Raw genomic sequence first — 22,382 nt, 5'->3', positions numbered from 1 at the left:
TCTCCTCCGATCTGCTTTATGATATTCTTTCTCCCGCTGTGTAGATTGGGGGACCGCCGTCCTCTGTCTTCAATGTTCGGCATCGCGTGAAACAGAGGATTTCGACATTCTGTATTCCTTGCTTACTTCCTTAAACCTTTTCTCCTCCTTATCTCTTTCATGACTTTTTATTTAATGCTTTATAACAGCTGTAATAGTTCGTTTAGAACAGGCACCTCACTCGCAATCTGCTCCTCCGCAGCGCCGCCCACCTCCCTCCGGCTGAAATTATGAATGTACAGTTGTTAAGCTCCGTGATCGCTCTTTCAGGACTGAACCCACAATACAAACACGGACAGGAGAAACAGGAGTTTGCAGCAAAAGGTTTTAATTACTAATCGAGTCAGAGGATACTAACTGTAGTAATATTGTCCAGGAAAGGGGAAAACAAAGCTAGGGAATGGAGATCCTCCGCCGAGGCTCCGGAGAGAGCTGGGGATAACGCCAGGCAGATTAAAGGTGGACAAGCCTGTGTCTTTGCGCTCCCGAGAGCGAGTTGGTTGGAGCAGGAGTGAGAGTTTGTCCAGCCGGACAGGAGAGTGGCGAGCAGGGGTTTCCGAGCTGAGGTTTGCGAACAGGCTGGAGCTGGTTGTGTGAAGAGTTGATGAGTCCGACGAGGAAGTGGCTGGACGTGGCAAGCGGAGGAGGAGATGATGGATTCAGTGTAATCTTGACGACGAACTGGTGAAGACTGGATGAGGAGACCGGGTTAATAAGCAGGTGTGGATGAGTAGATGATCAGGATGAATGAGAAGCAGCTGCGGAGATGAATTGGCGGGAACCAGAAGTAGGTCAGCCACGCCCAGCCCGGGAGACAAACACAGACAGACAGACAACAAACAACAAACAAAAAGGGAAGCAGAAGGAGGGAGTACTGCAAATCCTTACAGTACCCCCCCCCTCAACGGGAGCCTCCTGGCGACCACCAGGCCTGTCAGGATGGGCCCTGTGGAACTCCCTAATCATGACTGGGTCCATGATTCGAGAACGAGGAACCCAACAACGTTCCTCCAAGTTGTAACCCTCCCAGTCCACCAAGTATTGTAGCCCCCTACCCCGGCGTCTAACATCCAGGAGACGCCGCACGGAGTAGGCTGGATGGTTATCGATGACACGGGGGGGAGGAGGGGGAATGGCCGGAGGGCACAGGTCGCTGGTGATTGCTGGCTTGATTTGAGAGACATGGAAAGTAGGGTGAATTCTCATATTTCTGGGGAGCCTTAAACGGACAGCAGAGGGATTGATGAGTCGCACAATGGGGAAGGGACCAATAAACCGAGGGGACAGTTTCTTGGACTCGGTGAGGAGGGGAATGTTCTTGGAGGACAACCACACGGCTTGTCCAAGGGCGTAAGGGGGAGCAACATGTCGACGGCGGTTGGCCGACTGTTGACTCCTGGCGGAAGCTTGGAGGAGAGCGGGTGTCCTTCCAGATCTTACGGCAACGTTGGACATGTTGCTGGACAGAAGGAACAGCCAACTCACTCTCCTCTTCGGGGAACAGGGGTGGCTGGTATCCTAGAGAGGCTTCAAAGGGTGAGAGTCCCGTGGCAGATGAGGTGAGGGAATTATGTGAGTATTCCACCCACGGTAGATGGGAGCTCCAGGTCCTCTGATTACTGTTGGCCACACAGCGGAGAGCAGACTCCAGATCCTGATTTGCCCTCTCAGTTTGGCCGTTGGACTGAGGATGAAAGCCAGATGTAAGACTGACTGAAGCTCCAAGAGACTGACAAAAAGCCTTCCAAACCTGAGATGTGAATTGTGGACCACGGGTCGGAGACAATGTCAGCTGGGATACCGTGTAGCCGGAAAACATGCTGGGTTAGATGTTTGGAGGTCTCCAGGGCTGAGGGGAGCTTGGGTAGAGCAACAAAGTGTGCACACTTAGAGAAACGATCGACGACTGTTAGAATGGTTGTGTTCCCTTGAGAGGGAGGCAGACCGGTGACGAAGTCCAGGGCTATATGTGACCAGGGTCGACTAGGGATTGGAAGGGGTTGGAGCAGCCCAGCAGGTTTCTGATGGGAGGCCTTGTTCCTAGAACAGGTTGTGCAAGCTGACACAAACTCCCTTGTGTCCCTGTCGACTGTAGGCCACCAGAAGTGTCTTCGGAGGAGAGAAAGTGTTCGATTGGCACCGGGATGATTCGAGAAACGGGAACTGTGGACCCACTGCAGGACTTGGGAACGAACAGAGTCGGGAACAAACTGACGATTAGGCGGACCGCTTCCTGGGTCGGGTTGTTCCAAAAGGGCCTCTTGAATGGAATTACTAATCTCCCAGGTGATGGCTCCCACAACATAACTCTGGGGGAGTATTGAGTCAGCAGAGGTTACTGGACTCACAGATGAGAACGATCTGGACAGAGCATCGGGCTTGGTATTCTTGGAACCAGGGCGATAGGTGAGGGAGAAGTTGAAACGGCCGAAGAAGAGAGCCCACCTAGCTTGTCGGGAGTTCAGCCGCTTGGCTGACTGGATGTATTTCAAATTTTTATGGTCCGTCCAAACCAGAAATGGCTGCTCGCTGCCCTCGAGCCAGTGTCTCCACTCCTCCAAAGCCATCTTCACTGCCAACAATTCCCTGTTGCCCACATCATAGTTTCTCTCCGCAGGGGAGAGACGGCGAGAGAAAAAAGCACACGGGTGAAGCTTGTTGTTTGGCCCTGCTATCTGAGACAGGATAGCGCCAACTCCAATGTCTGATGCGTCAACCTCAACAACAAATTGTTTGCTGGAGTCCGGCTGGATGAGGATGGGGGCAGAAGTGAACAGAGATTTGAGTCTGAGAAAGGCCTCGTTAGCCTCAAAGGTCCAGGAGAACTTGACTTTGATGGAAGTGAGACTGGAGAGTGGGGCTGCGATCCTGCTGAAGTTTTTAATGAACCGGCGATAAAAGTTGGCGAAACCCAGGAACCTCTGCAATTCCTTCCGCGTAGTGGGGACTGGCCACTCTGAGAGAGCGAGAATCTTTCCAGGATCCGCCTCCAGCCTGCCTTGTCTGATGATAAATCCAAGGAAGCTGACACGTTCCTGGTTAAACTCACACTTCTCAGCCTTGACGTACAGCTTGTTCTCTAGTAGTCTCTGTAGAACCTGGCTGACATGGTTCTGGTGTTCCTCCAGGCTCTTGGAAAAGATCAGGATATCGTCGATGTAAACAAAAACAAACCGGTTGAGGAAATCCCGCAAAACATCATTCACAAGGGACTGAAAAACTGCTGGGGCATTTGAGAGTCCGAAGGGCATGACGAGGTACTCAAAGTGACCAAGGGGAGTGTTAAAGGCGGTCTTCCACTCATCACCTTGGCGGATCCGAACCAAGTGGTAAGCGTTTCTGAGATCCAGCTTTGAGAAGATGGTGGCACCTTGGAGAGGCTCAAAAGCAGAGTTAATCAGGGGAAGTGGGTTCTTGTTCTTCACAGTGATGTTATTCAATCCACGGAAGTCAATACAGGGACGTAATGATTTATCCTTCTTGTCCACGAAGAAAAACCCCGCACCCAGAGGGGAAGAAGAAGGACGGATTATTCCAGAAGCCAGAGAATCACCGATATATTTTTCCATGGCCTCTCTCTCAGGCCGGGACAGATTATAGAGCTTGCTTGTTGGTAACGGTGCTCCAGGAAGCAAATCGACGGGGCAGTCATATGGACGGTGAGGAGGGAGAGAAAGAGCCTTAACCTTGCAGAAAACTTCCCCCAGATTGTGGTAAACCTCAGGTACGCCAGATAAATCCACATCAGAAGAATCACAAGGAGCAGACACTGGTTTCGCAGGAAAAGGAGGTACAGCTGATTGCAAACAGTTAAGGTGACACTTCTGATTCCAAGCAATTATCCTTCCTCCAGCCCAATCAATATGAGGGTTGTGAGCGCGAAGCCAAGGGTAACCCAGAACCAACGGGGTAGATGGAGCGGAAATGACCTTGAGTTGGATTTGTTCTCTGTGATTCCCCGAAATAAACAAAGTTACCGGTAAGGTCTGCTGGGTCACCTTAGAGATGCGTTGGCCATTTAAGGCATAAGCAGTCATGGGGTCCGATAATGATTCCAATTTAATTCCCAGCTGGTTGGCAAGCTCCAGATCCAAATCTGTTAAGCTCCGTGATCGCTCTTTCAGGACTGAACCCACAATACAAACACGGACAGGAGAAACAGGAGTTTGCAGCAAAAGGTTTTAATTACTAATCGAGTCAGAGGATACTAACTGTAGTAATATTGTCCAGGAAAGGGGAAAACAAAGCTAGGGAATGGAGATCCTCCGCCGAGGCTCCGGAGAGAGCTGGGGATAACGCCAGGCAGATTAAAGGTGGACAAGCCTGTGTCTTTGCGCTCCCGAGAGCGAGTTGGTTGGAGCAGGAGTGAGAGTTTGTCCAGCCGGACAGGAGAGTGGCGAGCAGGGGTTTCCGAGCTGAGGTTTGCGAACAGGCTGGAGCTGGTTGTGTGAAGAGTTGATGAGTCCGACGAGGAAGTGGCTGGACGTGGCAAGCGGAGGAGGAGATGATGGATTCAGTGTAATCTTGACGACGAACTGGTGAAGACTGGATGAGGAGACCGGGTTAATAAGCAGGTGTGGATGAGTAGATGATCAGGATGAATGAGAAGCAGCTGCGGAGATGAATTGGCGGGAACCAGAAGTAGGTCAGCCACGCCCAGCCCGGGAGACAAACACAGACAGACAGACAACAAACAACAAACAACAAACAAAAAGGGAAGCAGAAGGAGGGAGTACTGCAAATCCTTACAACAGTAACGGACCGTCCACACAGCAGCGTTAAAAAAATCTTGGAGGTGGGCGTATCTGAAGCTTGGGGATTTTTTGCGAGCAAGGCACCAACAACCAATCACATGAATCTCCCGCCCCCGACATACGAAGCAAAAAGGTTTGAAGTAAACTGGATATAAACTCCCCAAACAGGCGAAAACATACCACTGTCTCTGCCACCTCCCTCCATGCCTGGCTCCTCCGGTTTATATCCCGGTAGGTAAATAGGGACTGGTCATAAAGCACCGGGTGATTCCCTACCGCTAATTTCTCCTCCATTTTTTGGAATATGAGGAAATGAACTGCGGTATGTCACTCCCAGCTTACACACCGTTTGATTGGCTAGAGCTTGAACGGTCAGATTTGCGTACACGGGATTTGATTGGCTGACGCTTCCACCTCAGCCTCAAAAGTTGAACATTGTTCAACTTTGAATCCTGAAAATCCTGAAAATCTCCGCTCGCCTGCCCACAATGCAGTTCGGCGAAAAGTGAGGGAAAGTGACGTCACCCCATTCAAAGTGAATGGGCAGAAGCGTTTCAAGATTTTTTAACGCTGCTGTGTGGACGGTCCGTAAGGCATAGTAATCATAGATAACACGGCAGGGTCCGTTACAGTTTGTTTTCATCTGATTTCAAATATTTCAAATGTCTGAAGTTAATAAATACATTCTCAGTGTTCAAGTCAATTACTGACGATGCTTACGATATCATAAAATCTAAGTGTTAATGATTGTCAGTAGAGGTGGGATGGCAGAAGGTGCTATATATATATATATATATATATATATATAATTCCAAAGCTGGTAAAGACCTTTCAAATTTAGCAATAATAGTCATATAAGAAAAGTACTGATCTAATAACAGAGATTTGTTCTTGAATCAACTTTTTTATGGAAAATGTTTTATGTAATTTTATAAGGACTTTTCAATGTTCGACATCGCTCATGTGAAATCAACTTCGATACAGTAAACTGGATGTTGTGGTGCCGAGAGACGGGAGTCGGAGGCGGGGTATCAAAAGTACAAGCTAAACTTTTATTTAGCATCTAAACACACATGTAAACAACTTCATGCCCGGGAAGCGAAGACCGGCGGAAACAGCTGGTCTGGTTCACTAAAATGTCCGTGCGGAACAATACCCCAACCCATAGATCCGTGGGTGAATAATGTCAATCACCACAATGTACAGTATGTCTGGTACTAATGTATAGCGGATCTTTGTTAAGATCCATATGTCACGGATAGGATCATAGTCTGTGCTAAATAAGACATGTAATCATTTACAAAACATCACCATGTTGTTATTTAACAAAATAATGTTGTTTAGTCTAAAAAAACGAACGAGAGGAAATGCAGCCGGCTCTCGATTTTTAATCCTAATTTAATCATCATCTTCACCACGATCATTTATGTTTATGTTCGCCGAATTTACATGAAATCACTGACAAATATGAATATACTGTATTCAACTTCATTAAAATGTTATTAACGTGCCTAAACTCAGTAATTCACTAAAAATATTTATATTTTAATGGAGCCTTGTCAGGCAGATCAAGATCCGCGTAGCGGAGGGATCTTGATCCCTGGGTGTTATTTTTCCCCATAATGACCAAGTCGCTGCAAATTATCCCGCTTATTACATGGCCACATTCTCAACAAAGTAACGACATGACTCCCAATATTAATTGAAATGCTTTTATGGATTTAGAAAATGTTTTTATTGATTTAAAAAATAGTTGTATGTATTGATTTAAATTGACATGCATCCGCCAAGAAAAATAGTCTGTTGTTACCGTTTTTTAAACAGTCAGAATGAAACGGCAGCTCTCAGCGGTGTGTTTACACACCTAATGGCCCATCACCCACAGCTCTCTCCCCCCCCCTGATCTTTCTTTTCCAACAGTTAAGTTAACTGTAGGTTACTCTGAGTGACAAGCTTACAGTTAGTGAAGTAACACTTTTTTTTTGTGAGTCACGACCTGGCTGTTTCATTCTAACATAACGCTCCAAATATGACTGTTTCCACTCGGACTTCAATACAGCAACACCATTGTTTGGTTTCCATGGTAGCGTGTCTCTTTAGTAGCGTGCACTCCTTTCCTGTAAATTACAGTGCACTTCTCTTTCCCGCACTACTGTGACAGACCATGGGGCTGGGTCAGCCACTAACATATTCATATTTATCTTCTCAAAAAGAGAAATATGAACGTTAGTTTTTAACTGAAATGATCAAATAAAGTCAAAATGTCAGTGTTTACAAACATTGACCATACCGTTCACCAGCCCCCACCCCCCTATGTTGAGTAGGCTATACTCTTTGTTTAAAACTAATTGGCCATCGGAATGTGTGTGTCGCAACCCCCCCCCTGTGATATCTCTTCTCCAGCAGTCTGTAGGTTTGTGTTCGCATATTCATGCTGTCGCAGTTCCTGTTGTTTCTATCGCGCATTGCCGGTGTGAGGATTTACAGTATCTCCCTCCTTCTTCTCTTCTTTGTTTTATGTTTGTTATGTTCGTTCTGTCTGTCTGTGTGTCTGTCTCCCTGGCTGGGTGTGGCTGACCCACTTCTGATTCCCGCCAACTCACCTTCGCAGCTGCTGCTCATCATCCTGATTACACTACTCACCTTCACCTGCTTATATGCCCGGTCCTCTCATCCAGTATTCACCAGTTCGTCGTTTCACCTCGCTGGTAATTCGACTTGGTACATGTAGTTTATGGTAAAACTAACTCTCTGTGTTCCTGCCGAATCTAACCTTGTGTTCTCCGTCAGAATCCATCTGCCTACTCCTCTGCCTGCCACATCCAGCCACGTACCTCTCGTCTGAGTATCTCCGTGCTTCCACGCACACCGGCTCCAACCTGTCAACTATCGCCAGCTCTGGATCGGCGGCTTTCCTCGCCAGTGTGCCTTCGTGCTTCCACGCACACCAGCTCCTTCCTGTCGACTCTCACCAGCTCTGGTCCCCCGGCTCTCCTCGCCAGAGTATCTCCGTGCATATCCGCACCACCTCAGTTAACAAACCCTGGCTTTGGGTTTATTGGATATTTAATCCCTCGTCTGACTCTATATAAGGTTTTTGGTTAATAAACCTTTTTCTACCTCAAAAGCTCTGTTTCATCGTCCTGTGTTCAGCATTGTGAGTTCACTCCTGTAGCTACCGGTGAGCTTAACAGTACGAACTGGTCACTATGAGCTCCGCTGACGCCGGATCGGATCCCGCCTCAGTCCAGCACGCCATTTCCCATCAGGGAAATCTTCTGGGCCATCATGAGCAGATGATTCGAGCCTTAGTGGAGAGCAATCAATCCATGGCTCTAAACGTCTCAAACCTTGCTGCTCAGGTCTCTGCTTTGACGTCTTCTGGTACACTTCCTGCCTCCTCCTATCCACCTGTGGATTCCACTCCATGCCGGGACTTCCCCATTGCCGATCCTGAGCCTTTCCACGGAGAGGTGGAGAAATGCAGAGGATTTCTCTTTCAATGCAATAAGGTATTTCGCCAGCGCCCCGTGTCTTTTTCCTCTGATGGAACTAAGATTAACTATATGTTGAGTTTGCTTCGTGGAAGAGCTTTAACCTGGGCCGAAGCATTGAGTTCTTCTGTGGATTACAATACACTTTCCTTTGGAGTTTTTTCGGATCATTTTTCCTCTGTTTTTGATCATCCTGAACACTCTGGCTCAGCTGCTAATCGTCTGTTGAATCTGCAACAAGGAACTCGAACCATTGCAGATTATTCTATCGAGTTTCGCACACTGGCGGCAGAAGCCCGATGGGACGAGGCGGCTTTAAGGGCTGTGTTTGTTAGGGGATTGAGGGATCAACTGAAGGATGAGCTGGCTGCAAGAGAGGAGCCTGCTGACCTCCAATCCTTAATCTCCTGGGTTTCTCGTCTCGACAGCCGGCTGCGGGAGCGCCGTGCGGAGCGCACGCAGCGTCCTCCTTTTGCTTTGCCTTATCAGCCAAACAGTTCTCCCAGGTTTGCTCCCTCTGTGTCCGGACCATCTGGCTTCACCTCACCAACCCGCGTGCCCACTTCTGCTATGGTGGAACCTATGCAGTTGGGACGCACTGGATTATCCCCTGAGGAGCGCCTTCGACGTATTAGGTGTGGAGAATGCCTGTACTGTGGAAAGGGTGGCCATATCCTCTCTGGCTGTCCTGTTCGCCCAAACGCAAGGGCTCGTCAGTGAAGTTGGGGGTCCTGACGAGTTCGCTTCCTACACCTATTGTAGCCCCAATTTTGAGCCGTTTTTTGATTCCTGCTAGACTTTGTTTCAACGCTCAGACATTGCCCCTTTCTGCTCTCGTTGACTCTGGAGCTGAGGATAGCTTTGTGGACGGTGAACTAGCCAAACAGCTGGGGTTACATTTGGAAGCTCTAACAGAACCTCTGACAGCATATGCTTTAAATGGGAAAAGCATTTCTAAGGTTACACAGCAGACACAACCTTTAACCTTGTTTATTTCTGGTAATCACAGAGAGGAGATTCAACTGAAGGTTATTTCCTCACCAGCAACCCCTTTGGTTCTTGGATACCCATGGCTTCGCACCCACAATCCACATATTGATTGGGCCGGAGGAAGAATCATGGAATGGAGCCAGTCGTGCCACCTTCACTGTTTACAGTCTGCTGTGCCTCCCGTCCCTGTCGAACCTAAGTCTGCTCCTTGTGTCTCTGCTGAAGTTGACTTGTCTGGTGTTCCTGAAGTTTATCACAGCCTGAGTGGGGTCTTCAACAAGGAGAAAGCTCTCTCTCTCCCTCCTCATCGTCCCTATGATTGTCCCATCAATCTGCTGCCTGGAGCTCCTTTACCCACCAGCAGGCTTTATAATCTGTCTCGGCCTGAAAGAGAGTCCATGGAGAGATACATCGGTGACTCTCTTGCTTCTGGGATAATTCGTCCTTCTTCCTCTCCTCTGGGTGCTGGGTTTTTCTTCGTGGACAAAAAGGATAAGTCTCTCCGACCCTGTATTGACTTTCGTGGGCTAAATAACATTACAGTTAAAAACAAGTACCCACTTCCCCTGATAAACTCAGCCTTTGAACCTCTCCAAGGTGCCACCATCTTCTCCAAGCTCGACCTCAGGAATGCCTACCACCTTGTTCGAATTCGCCAAGGAGATGAGTGGAAGACAGCTTTCAACACCCCCCTTGGTCACTTCGAATATCTTGTCATGCCCTTTGGACTCTCTAATGCCCCCGCTGTTTTCCAGGCCCTGGTTAACGATGTCCTACGAGACTTCCTTAACCGATTCGTGTTCGTTTACATTGACGACATCTTGATTTTTTCCACGAGTCTGGAGGAACATCAGGACCACGTCAGTCAGGTGCTGCAAAGGCTGCTTGAGAACAAGCTGTTCGTCAAGGCTGAGAAGTGCGAGTTTCACCAGGAGCGGGTCAGCTTCCTGGGATATATCATCAGGCAGGGCAAGTTGGAGGCTGATCCAGGAAAGATCCTAGCTGTCTCCGAGTGGCCAGTCCCCACTACTAGGAAGGAGCTGCAGAGGTTCCTGGGTTTTGCTAACTTCTATCGCCGGTTCATCAGGAACTATAGCAAGGGTAGCAGCTCCACTCTCCAGTCTCACTTCTGTCAAGATCAAGTTTACCTGGACTACTGATGCTAACAAGGCATTTCTTCTCCTCAAATCCTTGTTCACATCTGCCCCCATACTCATCCAGCCGGACTCCAGCAAGCAGTTTGTGGTGGAGGTAGATGCATCTGACATCGGGGTTGGCGCTGTTTTGTCTCAGACGGCAGGGCCAGACAATAAGCTTCACCCATGTGCTTTCTTCTCTCGCCGTCTTTCCCCAGCTGAGAGAAATTATGATGTGGGCAACAGAGAGCTGCTGGCAGTGAAGATGGCGTTGGAGGAGTGGCGACACTGGCTCGAGGGCAGCGAGCAGCCATTCCTGGTTTGGACTGACCACAAGAACCTGGAGTACATTCAGTCTGCTAAACGGCTAAACTCCCGACAGGCCAGGTGGGCCCTCTTCTTTGGTCGTTTCAACTTCTCTCTAACTTATCGTCCTGGTTCCAAGAATACTAAACCCGACGCCCTGTCCAGGTCGTTTTTGTCTGAGGGACCAGTCACGTCTTTTGACTCTATTCTTCCCCTGAGCTGTGTTGTGGGTGGCCTCACCTGGGAGATCAGTAACTCCATCCAGGAGGCGCTATTGGAGCAACCGGACCCTGGTTGTGGTCCGCCAAACCGTCAGTTTGTCCCCAACTCTGTCCGTTCTCAAGTCCTGCAGTGGGTCCACAGCTCCCTTTTCGCTAATCATCCTGGTGCCAACCGCACACTCTCTCTTCTCCGGAGACATTTCTGGTGGCCAACAGTTGACAAGGACACTAAGGAGTTTGTTTCAGCCTGCACTACATGTGCTAGGAGCAAGGCCTCTCATCAGAGACCTGCAGGATTGCTCCAGCCCCTTCCTATCCCAAGTCGACCTTGGTCTCATATTGCACTAGATTTTGTCACCGGCCTACCTCCCTCACAAGGAAACACAACTATTCTAACAGTTGTAGACCGTTTCTCCAAATGTGCCCATTTTGTAGCTCTGCCCAAGCTTCCCTCAGCCCTGGAGACCGGTCAACTTCTCACCCAGCATGTTTTCCGCCTGCATGGAATCCCGGCTGACATCGTCTCCGACCGTGGACCTCAGTTCATCTCTCTGGTTTGGAAGAATTTCTGTCATTCACTTGGTGCATCGGTCAGTCTAACTTCTGGTTATCATCCCCAGTCAAACGGTCAAACTGAAAGGGCCAATCAAGACCTGGAATCTACTCTCCGCTGTGTTGCCAATCGCAATCAATCTACCTGGAGCTCCCTTCTACCCTGGGTGGAGTATTCCTTTAATTCACTCACGTCTTCTGCAACTGCTCTCTCTCCTTTTGAAGCCTCCTTAGGGTACCAACCTCCCCTGTTTCCTGAGGAGGAGAGTGAGTTGGCAGTTCCTTCTGTCCAGCATCACATTCAACGGTGCCGTAAGATTTGGAGGGACACTCGCTCAGAACTCCTCCGGACTTCTACCAGGAATCAACGGTCAGCTAACCGTCACAGACATGCCGCTCCCCATTACACCCCTGGACAATCAGTTTGGTTGTCTTCCAAAAATATCTCACTCCTCACCGAGTCAAAGAAACTGTCCCCTCGGTTCCTTGGGCCTTTCCTCATTGAGCGCATTATTAACCCCTCTGCTGTCCGCTTGAGACTCCCCAGATCCATGAAGGTTCATCCAACCTTTCATGTTTCCCAGATCAAGCCAGTCCACACTAGTGACCTGTGCCCTCCAACCATTCCCCCTCCTCCCCCCCGAGTCATCGATGATCATCCTGCCTACACTGTGCATCAGCTTATGGATGTCAGACGCCGGGGCAGGGGCTTTCAGTACCTGGTTGATTGGGAGGGTTACAACCTGGAGGAACGTTGCTGGGTGCCTCGGTCACGCATCATGGACCCTGTCATGGTGAGGGAGTTCCACAGAGCACACCCTGACAAGCCTGGTGGTCGCCAGGAGGCTCCCGTGGAGAGGGGGGTACTGTGAGGATTTACAGTATCTCCCTCCTTCTTCTCTTCTTTGTTTTATGTTTGTTATGTTCGTTCTGTCTGTCTGTGTGTCTGTCTCCCTGGCTGGGTGTGGCTGACCCACTTCTGATTCCCGCCAACTCACCTTCGCAGCTGCTGCTCATCATCCTGATTACACTACTCACCTTCACCTGCTTATATGCCCGGTCCTCTCATCCAGTATTCACCAGTTCGTCGTTTCACCTCGCTGGTAATTCGACTTGGTACATGTAGTTTATGGTAAAACTAACTCTCTGTGTTCCTGCCGAATCTAACCTTGTGTTCTCCGTCAGAATCCATCTGCCTACTCCTCTGCCTGCCACATCCAGCCACGTACCTCTCGTCTGAGTATCTCCGTGCTTCCACGCACACCGGCTCCAACCTGTCAACTATCGCCAGCTCTGGATCGGCGGCTTTCCTCGCCAGTGTGCCTTCGTGCTTCCACGCACACCAGCTCCTTCCTGTCGACTCTCACCAGCTCTGGTCCCCCGGCTCTCCTCGCCAGAGTATCTCCGTGCATATCCGCACCACCTCAGTTAACAAACCCTGGCTTTGGGTTTATTGGATATTTAATCCCTCGTCTGACTCTATATAAGGTTTTTGGTTAATAAACCTTTTTCTACCTCAAAAGCTCTGTTTCATCGTCCTGTGTTCAGCATTGTGAGTTCACTCCTGTAGCTACCGGTGAGCTTAACAGCCGGTATGAAAGGGTCTGTGCCGGAAATATCAAGATAACACGGCAGGGTCCGTTACAGTTTGTTTTCTTCTGATTTCAAATAAACAAAGTCTTGGCTTTCAGAATATTAAACTTGTTTCGGCAAATTTAGATGATAAATACAACTATGAAGCTTGTAACGGCATAATTACTTAAGCGGATAACGGAGTAATTTAACGTTACAGCAGGCATAACAACAGCCGGTGTTTATTTTATTATTATATATAGTCGTTATTCATTTGTTTTAAAGCTCAATAAGGAAGATTTAAACTTTCACACACAGCTTTTTCCAGCAGTACCTACCCCCCTTTGAGTGAATACCTGTTGTACCTGTCCGGGGCTAAGCCCATAGGACGATGCTCTGATGTCAACCCCCCCCGTTGACAATTCACAAGCGTCTAACTCTCTCCCCCCTCCCCCGTCGCACCTTCTAACAGAGCCACCCCACATATCAAATCCCAATTTAACCCCTGGCCTCTGGAGCAGAAATGAAAGAGTTTTAAAAATGTTTATGTTTTGGTAAGTTTTTAGGGAAATGTTGTAATATTGCAACGTTGGCCTTAGGTGGGAGCAGAATTTCTGTATTTCTACTCACATTGTCTGAATAAATATATTGAACAACTAAGGGTTAATTTGCAGGATTGATTGCTTACTTAGCCCTATATCAGTATATAGCATGAATAATAATCACACATCACTCATATTTGTTATGAATAATCATTTATCATTTATTAAATAGTAAGTCGCTTTGGATAAAAGCGTCAGCTAAATGCAATTTATGAAAGCCTCACTCAGGATTTTTTATTGCACTTGGGGCATTAAAAACAAGATTTTAACTTTAGTTTTTTATATAATATCTGCATTTTCTCTTGTGAAAAACTAAGTCTTAGTTTGGCCATAGTTATTTAATATATAGCGCCATCTCCTGGTTAAATCCTGAAATTGAAAATCTGGCAACGCCCTCTTGGAAAATAGTGGGAGGGCTTAACATTCCCAGATACTGGTCTTTGGCAGGTCTTAGGCAGGTAACTGGCTGGTAGTAGGCAGGAAGCTGTATGCTGGAGTCTGAAATAAGATGCTCCATCTGTATGGATTTGAAAAGCAATATAAATCACACAGTTAGTATACAATAGGCTTTAAAAGCACCATCGATAACCATTGCCTTCTCCAAATCAAACCAAGGTATCTTGGGTCAGTCTTGTCTTCCAAAAAGTTTGTGACAAGATGAGAAGTCAACAGATATTCACTCAGAGGGGGGTAGGTACTAAATGCCACCCATTTACATGTAGGCAAACAAAGTCAAAAATCAACATACAGTAGGGGGGTGGGGGATGGTGAACGGTATGTGGGACACTGAAAAGTCTATGTTAAAAAGCCTCAGTCACCTTAATTCATGTAATAAAAACATCTCAGGTCAGTAACACTGAAAGCTAAATGTGCAATACCATGTTCAGCTATGTTACTATTTATAATGTTATTGTTGTTACAACAGAAGATGTTTTTCTTTATATTGAAGTTAAATGCATCAATCTGGTGCACTTTGAGGTCAAAATTAAGAGATTTATGGATACCGCTGGAAAAAGCTGCAGTACATATGCCGAGCCTGTACGTAGCGCTGTAACTTCCTCCACAAACGCAGCCTTCTGTTTATTCAACGTGGTGGGGCCCGAGGGAACCGGGCAGAGTTTTTCGCCGGTCAACGTGTGTGAAAGTTTAAATCTTCCTTATTGAGCTTTAAAACAAATGAATAACGACTATATATAATAATAAAACAAACACCGGCTGTTGTTATGCCTGCTGTAACGTTAAATTACTCCGTTCTCCGCTTGTAATTATGCCGTTACAAGCTTCATAGTTGTATTTATCATCTAAATTTGCCGAAACAAGTTTAATATTCTGAAAGCCAAGACTTTGTTTATTTGAAATCAGATGAAAACAAACTGTAACAGACCCTGCCGTGTTATCTATGATTACTATATGCCTTACTGTACATTCATAATTTCAGCCGGAGGGAGGTGGGCAGCGCTGCGGAAGAGCAGATTGCGAGTGAGAGGTGCCTGTCATCTTCCCTTTACAAGCTTCTCAAATGTATTTATCGTGTGATTTTGGAAATAAAAGTTTCATATTCTGAAAGCCAAGACTTTGTTTATATATTATACGTGGGTAGCTATGACGTCAGAAGGAGTTACCGTAAATGAGAACTGCCGTAAAAGTGTTTCTAGGATTTCTAAACGAACTATTACAGCTGTTATAAAGCATTAAATAAAAAGTCATGAAAGAGATAAGGAGGAGAAAAGGTTTAAGGAAGTAAGCAATGAATACAAAATGTCGAAATCCTCTGTTTCACGCGATGTCGAACATTGAAGACAGAGGACGGCGGTCCCCCAATCTACACAGCGGGAGAAAGAAGAGCATTTAAAGCAGATCGGAGGAGACATCACGATCTTCCCACATTAGGGCAATTCACCTATACTTAACCCCAAATAAAAGAACCCAATAAAAACAGTTGTTAAATAATAGTGAAGTCACGTTGTAATAACAATAACTCATCTCTCGGTTTGAGTGTTCTTTTTCTGCTTTGCCAAAAGCCACTGTGTCAAGTGTCTAGTGACTATTTCTCTTAGCGGATGCATGTCAATTTAAATCAATACATACAACTATTTTTTAAATCAATAAAAACATTTTCTAAATCCATAAAAGCATTTCAATTAAGATTGGGAGTCATATCGTTACTTTGTTGAGAATGTGGCCATGTAATAAGCGGGATAATTTGCAGCGACTTGGTCATTGTGGGGAAAAATAACACCCAGGGATCCTGATCGTTTTAATGAAGTTGAATACAGAATATTCATATTTGTCAGTGATTTCATGTCAATTCGGCGAACATAAACATAAATGATCGTGGTGAAGATGATGATTAAATTAGGATTAAAAATCGAGAGCCGGCTGCATTTCCTCTCGTTCGTTTTTTTCGACTAAACAACATTATTTTGTTAAATAACAACATGGTGATGTTTTGTAAATTATTACATGTATTATTTAGCAGACTATGATCCTATCCGTGACATATGGATCTTAACAAAGATCCGCTATACAGTAGTACCAGACATACTGTACATCCAGCTTACTGTATCGAAGTTGATTTCACATGAGCTCCAGTGTGGAACCCCACTGCACCCCCTGGTGGATCAATGATCCATTGCAGCTGGCTTCACAATAATTACATTTATTTATCACAGGGGCAGTATCAAGTCAGACTGGGGGCAGGCTCTTCATCACTGACCTTTCACGGGCCGTTCACGGACCGTGCACGTGCCAACCACGACCCTCGCGTTTCAAACTGTCCTAAATAAGACGCTACATCTGTATGAAATAACTGGACTACAAGTGGGTGATTTGGATGGGAATAACTTTATTGAGCTGCAGAAGACATACACACAAACAAAGATACCAGTGACAAAGAGGAACCTTTGCTCTCAAAAGGATCTGTCGGAGTCGGGAGGGCTGTTAATTTATTCCGGCAAATTACTCAGACCTACTAATTGACCTAACAAAAGCTATTGAGTCCATGTAAGTTTACTGCTTGGCTCAGATCTACCAACGTCAGCAAGATCTCACCTCTACTAACTCCTGAAGAACCAGGTTCAATTAACTGCTGTTTCAATTCAGACGACCCGCTAAATCTGTTTAAGCGATCCCGAAGGATTTTTGATATCAGTAATGAGATGTGGCCCTACCTAAGTGTGAGTTTTGGCAGATGTGCATTTCTTACCTTTCAAGCAGGAGAGGAGGGAGCAGATTTCTTTTAAGTTGTCCGAATCCAAAGGGTGGGATCAGTTTATTTGAAGAAAAATTGGTCCACACTTGTACAGGGTTTTACCTTCTCTCGTTACAACATGACAATCATACAAAACATATCATGCTGTGGTCATTTTCTAATATGGAACCTTAATTCATAGTTTTGACATCAAAATCTTCCGACATAATCCAGAGGAATCTCCTCATAAATCGCCAGGGCTACACATTCACACCTATAGTCCGACAACATTCAGAGGCAGTTCCTCATAAATGATCAGTAATAATTCCGACACAACCCAGAGGAATCTCCTCATGAATCGCGGGTGCTAATCATTCACACCTAGAGTCCGACAACATTTAGGGAAAGTTCCTCATAAATGGTCAGTGGGATCTAACAGTTTCAAACTTTCATTCAACAATTCACTCAGCATTCAACAAATCAATTTGAAAAACCTTACCAAGTTTGAGAGCACTTACCCAGGAAAAACCCAGCTCTCGGGAGAGAGCTTTACAAGGGAAAACCCCCCCTCTCTCGGGTTTGCTCCCTCTCAGCTAGTGTTTTTATGCTCAAAACAGGACAGAAAAACCTACTTTAGTGATGCCAGTGAGCAAGGATACGGCACTGCAAGTTATCTCAGATGTGTCAACAGTTTGGGGGAAGTTCATGTTGCTTTAGTGATGGGAAAGGCTTGAGTAACCCCTCTCAAAAAGATGACTATACCCAGACTGGAGCTTACAGCAGCCACCCTGGCTGTAAGGATTGATCTGATGTTACGCTCAGCGCTACAGCTAAACCTCCAAGAGTCCATCTTTTGGACAGACAGCCAGTCTGTACTTAAATATATCTGCAATCAGACCAAGCGATTCCACACCTTTGTAGCTAATCGGATTGCAGTTATTCACGACATGTCAAATGAGACTCAGTGGAGATATGTGGACTCCAAACGAAATCCGGCCGATGATGCTTCCCGGGGACTAAACATTGAATCCTTCCTAAAGTCTAAAAGATGGCTACATGGACCTGCATTCCTGCAAGAGGAGGAGTCTCAGTGGCTAAGGAACCCAGACAAAATGTCACAAAGCTCTCTTTCTCCAGATGATCCTGAAGTGAAAAGAAATGTCACTGTAAATGTGATGAGTATTGAGGGGAAAAGTCCCACAAGTGAACTAATTGAGCACTACTCAGATTGGAACAGCCTGAAAAAAGCTGTAGCTTGGATCCTGAAATGTAAAAGATTGCTCTTGGAGATCACTCAAAGAAGGAAGGTGATAAACCCTGGATTGCTACTGAGTAATGATAAATCACTGAAGGAACGGGCCATAAACCTTTAAAGTGACCGTCAACACAAATCTGACTGTGGAAGATATGGACAATGCTGAAATGGCCATACTTGCATTTAAACAAAGGCAACACTTTGCACAGGACATTAACCTCCTTGAAAAAAGGAAATACTGCCAAAAAGACAGCCCTATATTAAAAATGGATCCAATCCTTGATCAAGGTATACTGAGAGTTGGGGGGAGGATTAACAGATCAGCTATGCCAGTAAATGCTAAGAATCCCATAATCCTGCCCAAAAAATCCCACATATCAGAAGTCATTCTAAGAAACATACACATCCAAGTTGGTCACTCTGGAAGAAATCACATGCTGTCAAAACTAGGACAAAAATATCTCTGCAAACTCCTCAGCACGAAAGATCATCAGAAACTGTGTTCTGCAGACGTATGCAGTCTAAATTAGGAGAGCAAAAGATGGCAGATCTTCCTCCGGACCACGTGATGCCAGATTTGCCACCTTTCACTGCAGTTGGCATGGACTATTTTGGACCGTTTGAGATAAAGCGAGGTCGGACCAATGTGAAACGATGGGGTGTAATCTTCACATGCCTCACTAGCCGTGCAATCCACCTTGAAGTGGCTAGTAGTTTGGACACAAACTCCTGCATCAATGGAATACGGAGATTCTTATGTCGTAGAGGTACTGTGAAAACCATCAGATCTGATCAAGGTACACATTTCATTGGTGCGCAAAAGGAGCTTGAACAATCATTAAAAGAACTAAAACACGACAAAATCCAAAGTAACTTTCTCCAAGAAGGGATCGAGTGGATATTCAACCCAGCAGCAGGCCCTCACCACGGAGGTGTATGGGAGCGACTCATCAAGTCACTAAAAAAGATGATGATGAGGCATTGCAAACAGCCTTATGTGAAGTGGAAGCTATAATGAATGATAGACCCATCACAACCATAACAAATTACTCGAAAGATGTGGAGCCTTTAACACCTAATCATCTGCTTCTGCTCAAAACTAACCCTGTTATGCCACCTGGACTCTTCATGAAGGAGGACCTGTACTGAAGAAGAAAATGGAGACAGGTACAATATCTGGCTGATCTTTTCTGGAAGAGATGGGTCAGAGAATATCTTCCAACAATGCAACAGCGATAAGATCAGAAGGAACTTTCTTCCTGGAGACCTCGTTGTTATTGTGGACGATTCGGCTCCCAGAAACTCCTGGGTACTAGGACGGATTCTAAAGACCCTGCCAGGAAGTAAAGGACTTGTCCGAAGTGTTCTAGTTAAAACAAAAACAAGTGTTTTACAGAGGCCTGTCAACAAACTCTGTTTGCTCCTGGAAGCTGGAGATTAACTGGACTACTACTACTGGCTGAAGTTAGAAAAATCTATTTTTTATGAACTCAAGATGAATTTCATCTTTGAACTCTGACAAGAAGAACATTTATATATTTGTTTTGAATATTGGCTCTATTTATTATTTGTTGTAATTGCTATATTCTAGGCAATTAGGACAAAAGCTTTTTATTGCCATTGTACAGAATACAATGACAATAAAAAGCTTTTGAATGTTAGAGACATATTTTGTGTTGATAATGAATGTATTGTGGGTTTTGACGCGCCTCTCTTTGTTTCCAAACAAATGAGCTGAGAACGTGGTTGAATCAGATGAGCTTTATTTGTTAGTCCAGACGGCATATAAACAGCAGGACACATTTCTTCGCTTCATACTAAATCAAAGTTAACAGTCTCCAAAAGAACAAAAAGAACACGGTCAAAAGACTTTTCCGTTTCCCCGTCTCATCACCATCAGCTGTGTCCTATCAACCTACCATATATAGGCATATAGCCATGCACGTGATACTGACGCACATAACAAATAAGTGAGCCTTAAATTAATACATTTTAAACCATAGTATGACACAAAAATACCTTTAGATGGTGAGTTTAATCTAATTTATATTATTATCAAGCCTAACTATCAGACAATAATAACTAAATGAAAATGGCTCTAACATACCAGCCCCTAATTGCTTATTACATAGCAATTACCAATTATAATATATCAACAGAGTCATTTTTAACAAAACATATAACATCCATACGTAGCATAGTATATTGCATACTTTCAAGTTCATAGTATATTGCATACTTTCAAGTCCATAGTAAGACCAGTACTGAATGTGTAGGTCTAGTACTAATTGTCTGTAATGTTCTGCTGTTCAAAAGGCAGCCTTTGATGGGGGGGGGGGGTAGGAGACCAAGAGTCTAGTCCTTTTGTCTAACAGTCAGAGGTGCACGTGACTGAAAGGCTAAGGCTTAGTAGGCTCAGTCTATTGCCTCCAGGAGCAGACATAACTTAGTTATCGGTCTTTCAATGGTACTTGTCTTGGTTTTAACCAGGACACTCCTAACAAGTCCTTTTGAACCAGGAAGGGTCTTAACTACACGTCCCAGGAGCCAAGTGTTCCTCGGTGCATTCTCATCAACGATGACGACCAGGTCTCCGGGGGTGAAGTTTCTTTTGATTGTATTCCATTTGTGCCGATGAAGTTGGTGCCTCGATCTGTTCTGATGCTCTTTATTGTGCCTCGACGACAGATGAATCGACGAAGAGCGTTTATGCATGCAGCTGTATCCAAATGACTGGCAACTTCCAGGTGAACAGCACGGCTTACCAGGCAGGTAAAGATTACTCCCCATCTTTTGACATGAGCTCGGCCACGTTTCACCTCGATGGGTCCAAAATAGTCTATGCCTACATGAGTGAAAGGTGGAAGATCAGGGGTTATTCGATCAAGTGGGAGATCAGCCATTTTCTGCTCTCCAGCTCTAGCCTGTAGGCGTCTGCAAAACACACAGTTCTTTATTATCCTCCTTGCTGAAGAGTTAGCAGCGGATAGCCAGTAACGTTGATGGAGTTTGGAGAGCATGTGACCTCTTCCTGAGTGACCAACTTGATTATGGATGTGGCTTAGTATCAACTTGGAAATATTAGAATGTTTCGGTAGAATCATTGGATGTTTGACCTCAGTTGGCATAGCTATCTTTCTAGTTCTTCCTCCAACTCTCAGAAGCCCAGCATTAATAATAAGGTCCAGCTTGTATAGGGAGCTTTCTCTATTGCACTGTTTTCCTTTTTCCAGCAAGGCAATTTCCTCTTTGAAATGCTGTCTCTGCTCATGGCAAATAATGGCTTTTTCAGCATTTTCCATGTCCTCTACTGAAAGTCTTAGTGCATTAGCTGTAGGCATTTTGAGCAGAAGCATCTGATCCTTCATTCTCTTTCCTTTATCCTGCTTTGCTCCAAGATTAGTGGAGCAATCTTTTCTTTTTTCTCTTTTTTCTGCTCTTTTTAGGTCATTCCATGAAGAGTAATAGTCCAAGAGCTTGCTTGTTGGAGTTTTTTCCATCTTACATGTGACAATGCTGGTGACAATAGCTTCTTTGCGTACTTCAGGGTCATCTGGAAGCAGAGAACCAAGTTCTTTTGGAATACTTGGCCACTGTGCTTCGGATTTCTTCAAGAATTCTGGACCCTGAAGCCATCCTTTTGAACTGTAAAAGGATTCAATGCTCAGACCTCTTGAAGCATCATCAGCGGGGTTGTTTTTGGAGTCTACAAACCGCCACTGGTTCACTTTTGTGAGGTTATGAATAACAGCAATCCGGTTTGCCACGAAAGTGTGGAACCTCTTAGTCCTGTTTCGAATATATTTCAGTACTGACTGGCTGTCAGTCCACAATGCTGATTCCAGGAGCTCTCCTTGTAGCTCTGATCGGAGCATTTTGTCCATTCGTGTAGCCAATCTAGCAGCAGTGAGTTCCAACCTTGGGATTGACGGGGAAAAGTACTCCGGTGAGAAAGCGCTGTTTTAATAAGAGCCGTGTGTGTTCCGCGCTCTGCTTCCACTCCCTGCACTGCAGCCGTGCCTGCAGCCCCTCCCCTCTCAAGCATGCTCTAAGTGCCTCCCCTCTCTCGTGCACGCGCTAGCTGAGAAAACAACCAGCAAGTGGGAGTGCAACTGCCGCTGCGCCTCGGCTTGTTGACAAAAAAGACGCCAGAAGCGAAATGTGGAAGTATTTGAACTATATCTCTGACAGTGATCTCTGACAGCCTACGGACACCACGAGGCCTGTCTGTAAGAAATGTTTTAGATTCCTGCAAACTAGAGATGTCCCGA

At 45.7% G+C, this 22,382-nt stretch overlaps 1 long non-coding RNA gene across 1 annotated transcript; it reads left to right on the top strand.

Annotated features, from left to right (window-relative positions):
- The first annotated feature begins 12,181 nt into the window (after window positions 1-12,181).
- On the top strand, window positions 12,182-13,090 carry LOC117492636. Its single transcript, XR_004556874.1, has 2 exons — window positions 12,182-12,595; window positions 12,678-13,090. It is a non-coding gene; the product is annotated as an uncharacterized LOC117492636 (long non-coding RNA).
- The last annotated feature ends 9,292 nt before the right edge of the window (window positions 13,091-22,382 follow it).

Source organism: Trematomus bernacchii, unplaced genomic scaffold (assembly GCF_902827165.1).
Source record: "Trematomus bernacchii unplaced genomic scaffold, fTreBer1.1, whole genome shotgun sequence".
Lineage (NCBI taxonomy): Eukaryota > Metazoa > Chordata > Actinopteri > Perciformes > Nototheniidae > Trematomus > Trematomus bernacchii.
The sequence above is the reverse complement of the archived record's forward strand: the minus strand, read 5'-3'. Positions and strand labels throughout refer to the sequence as shown.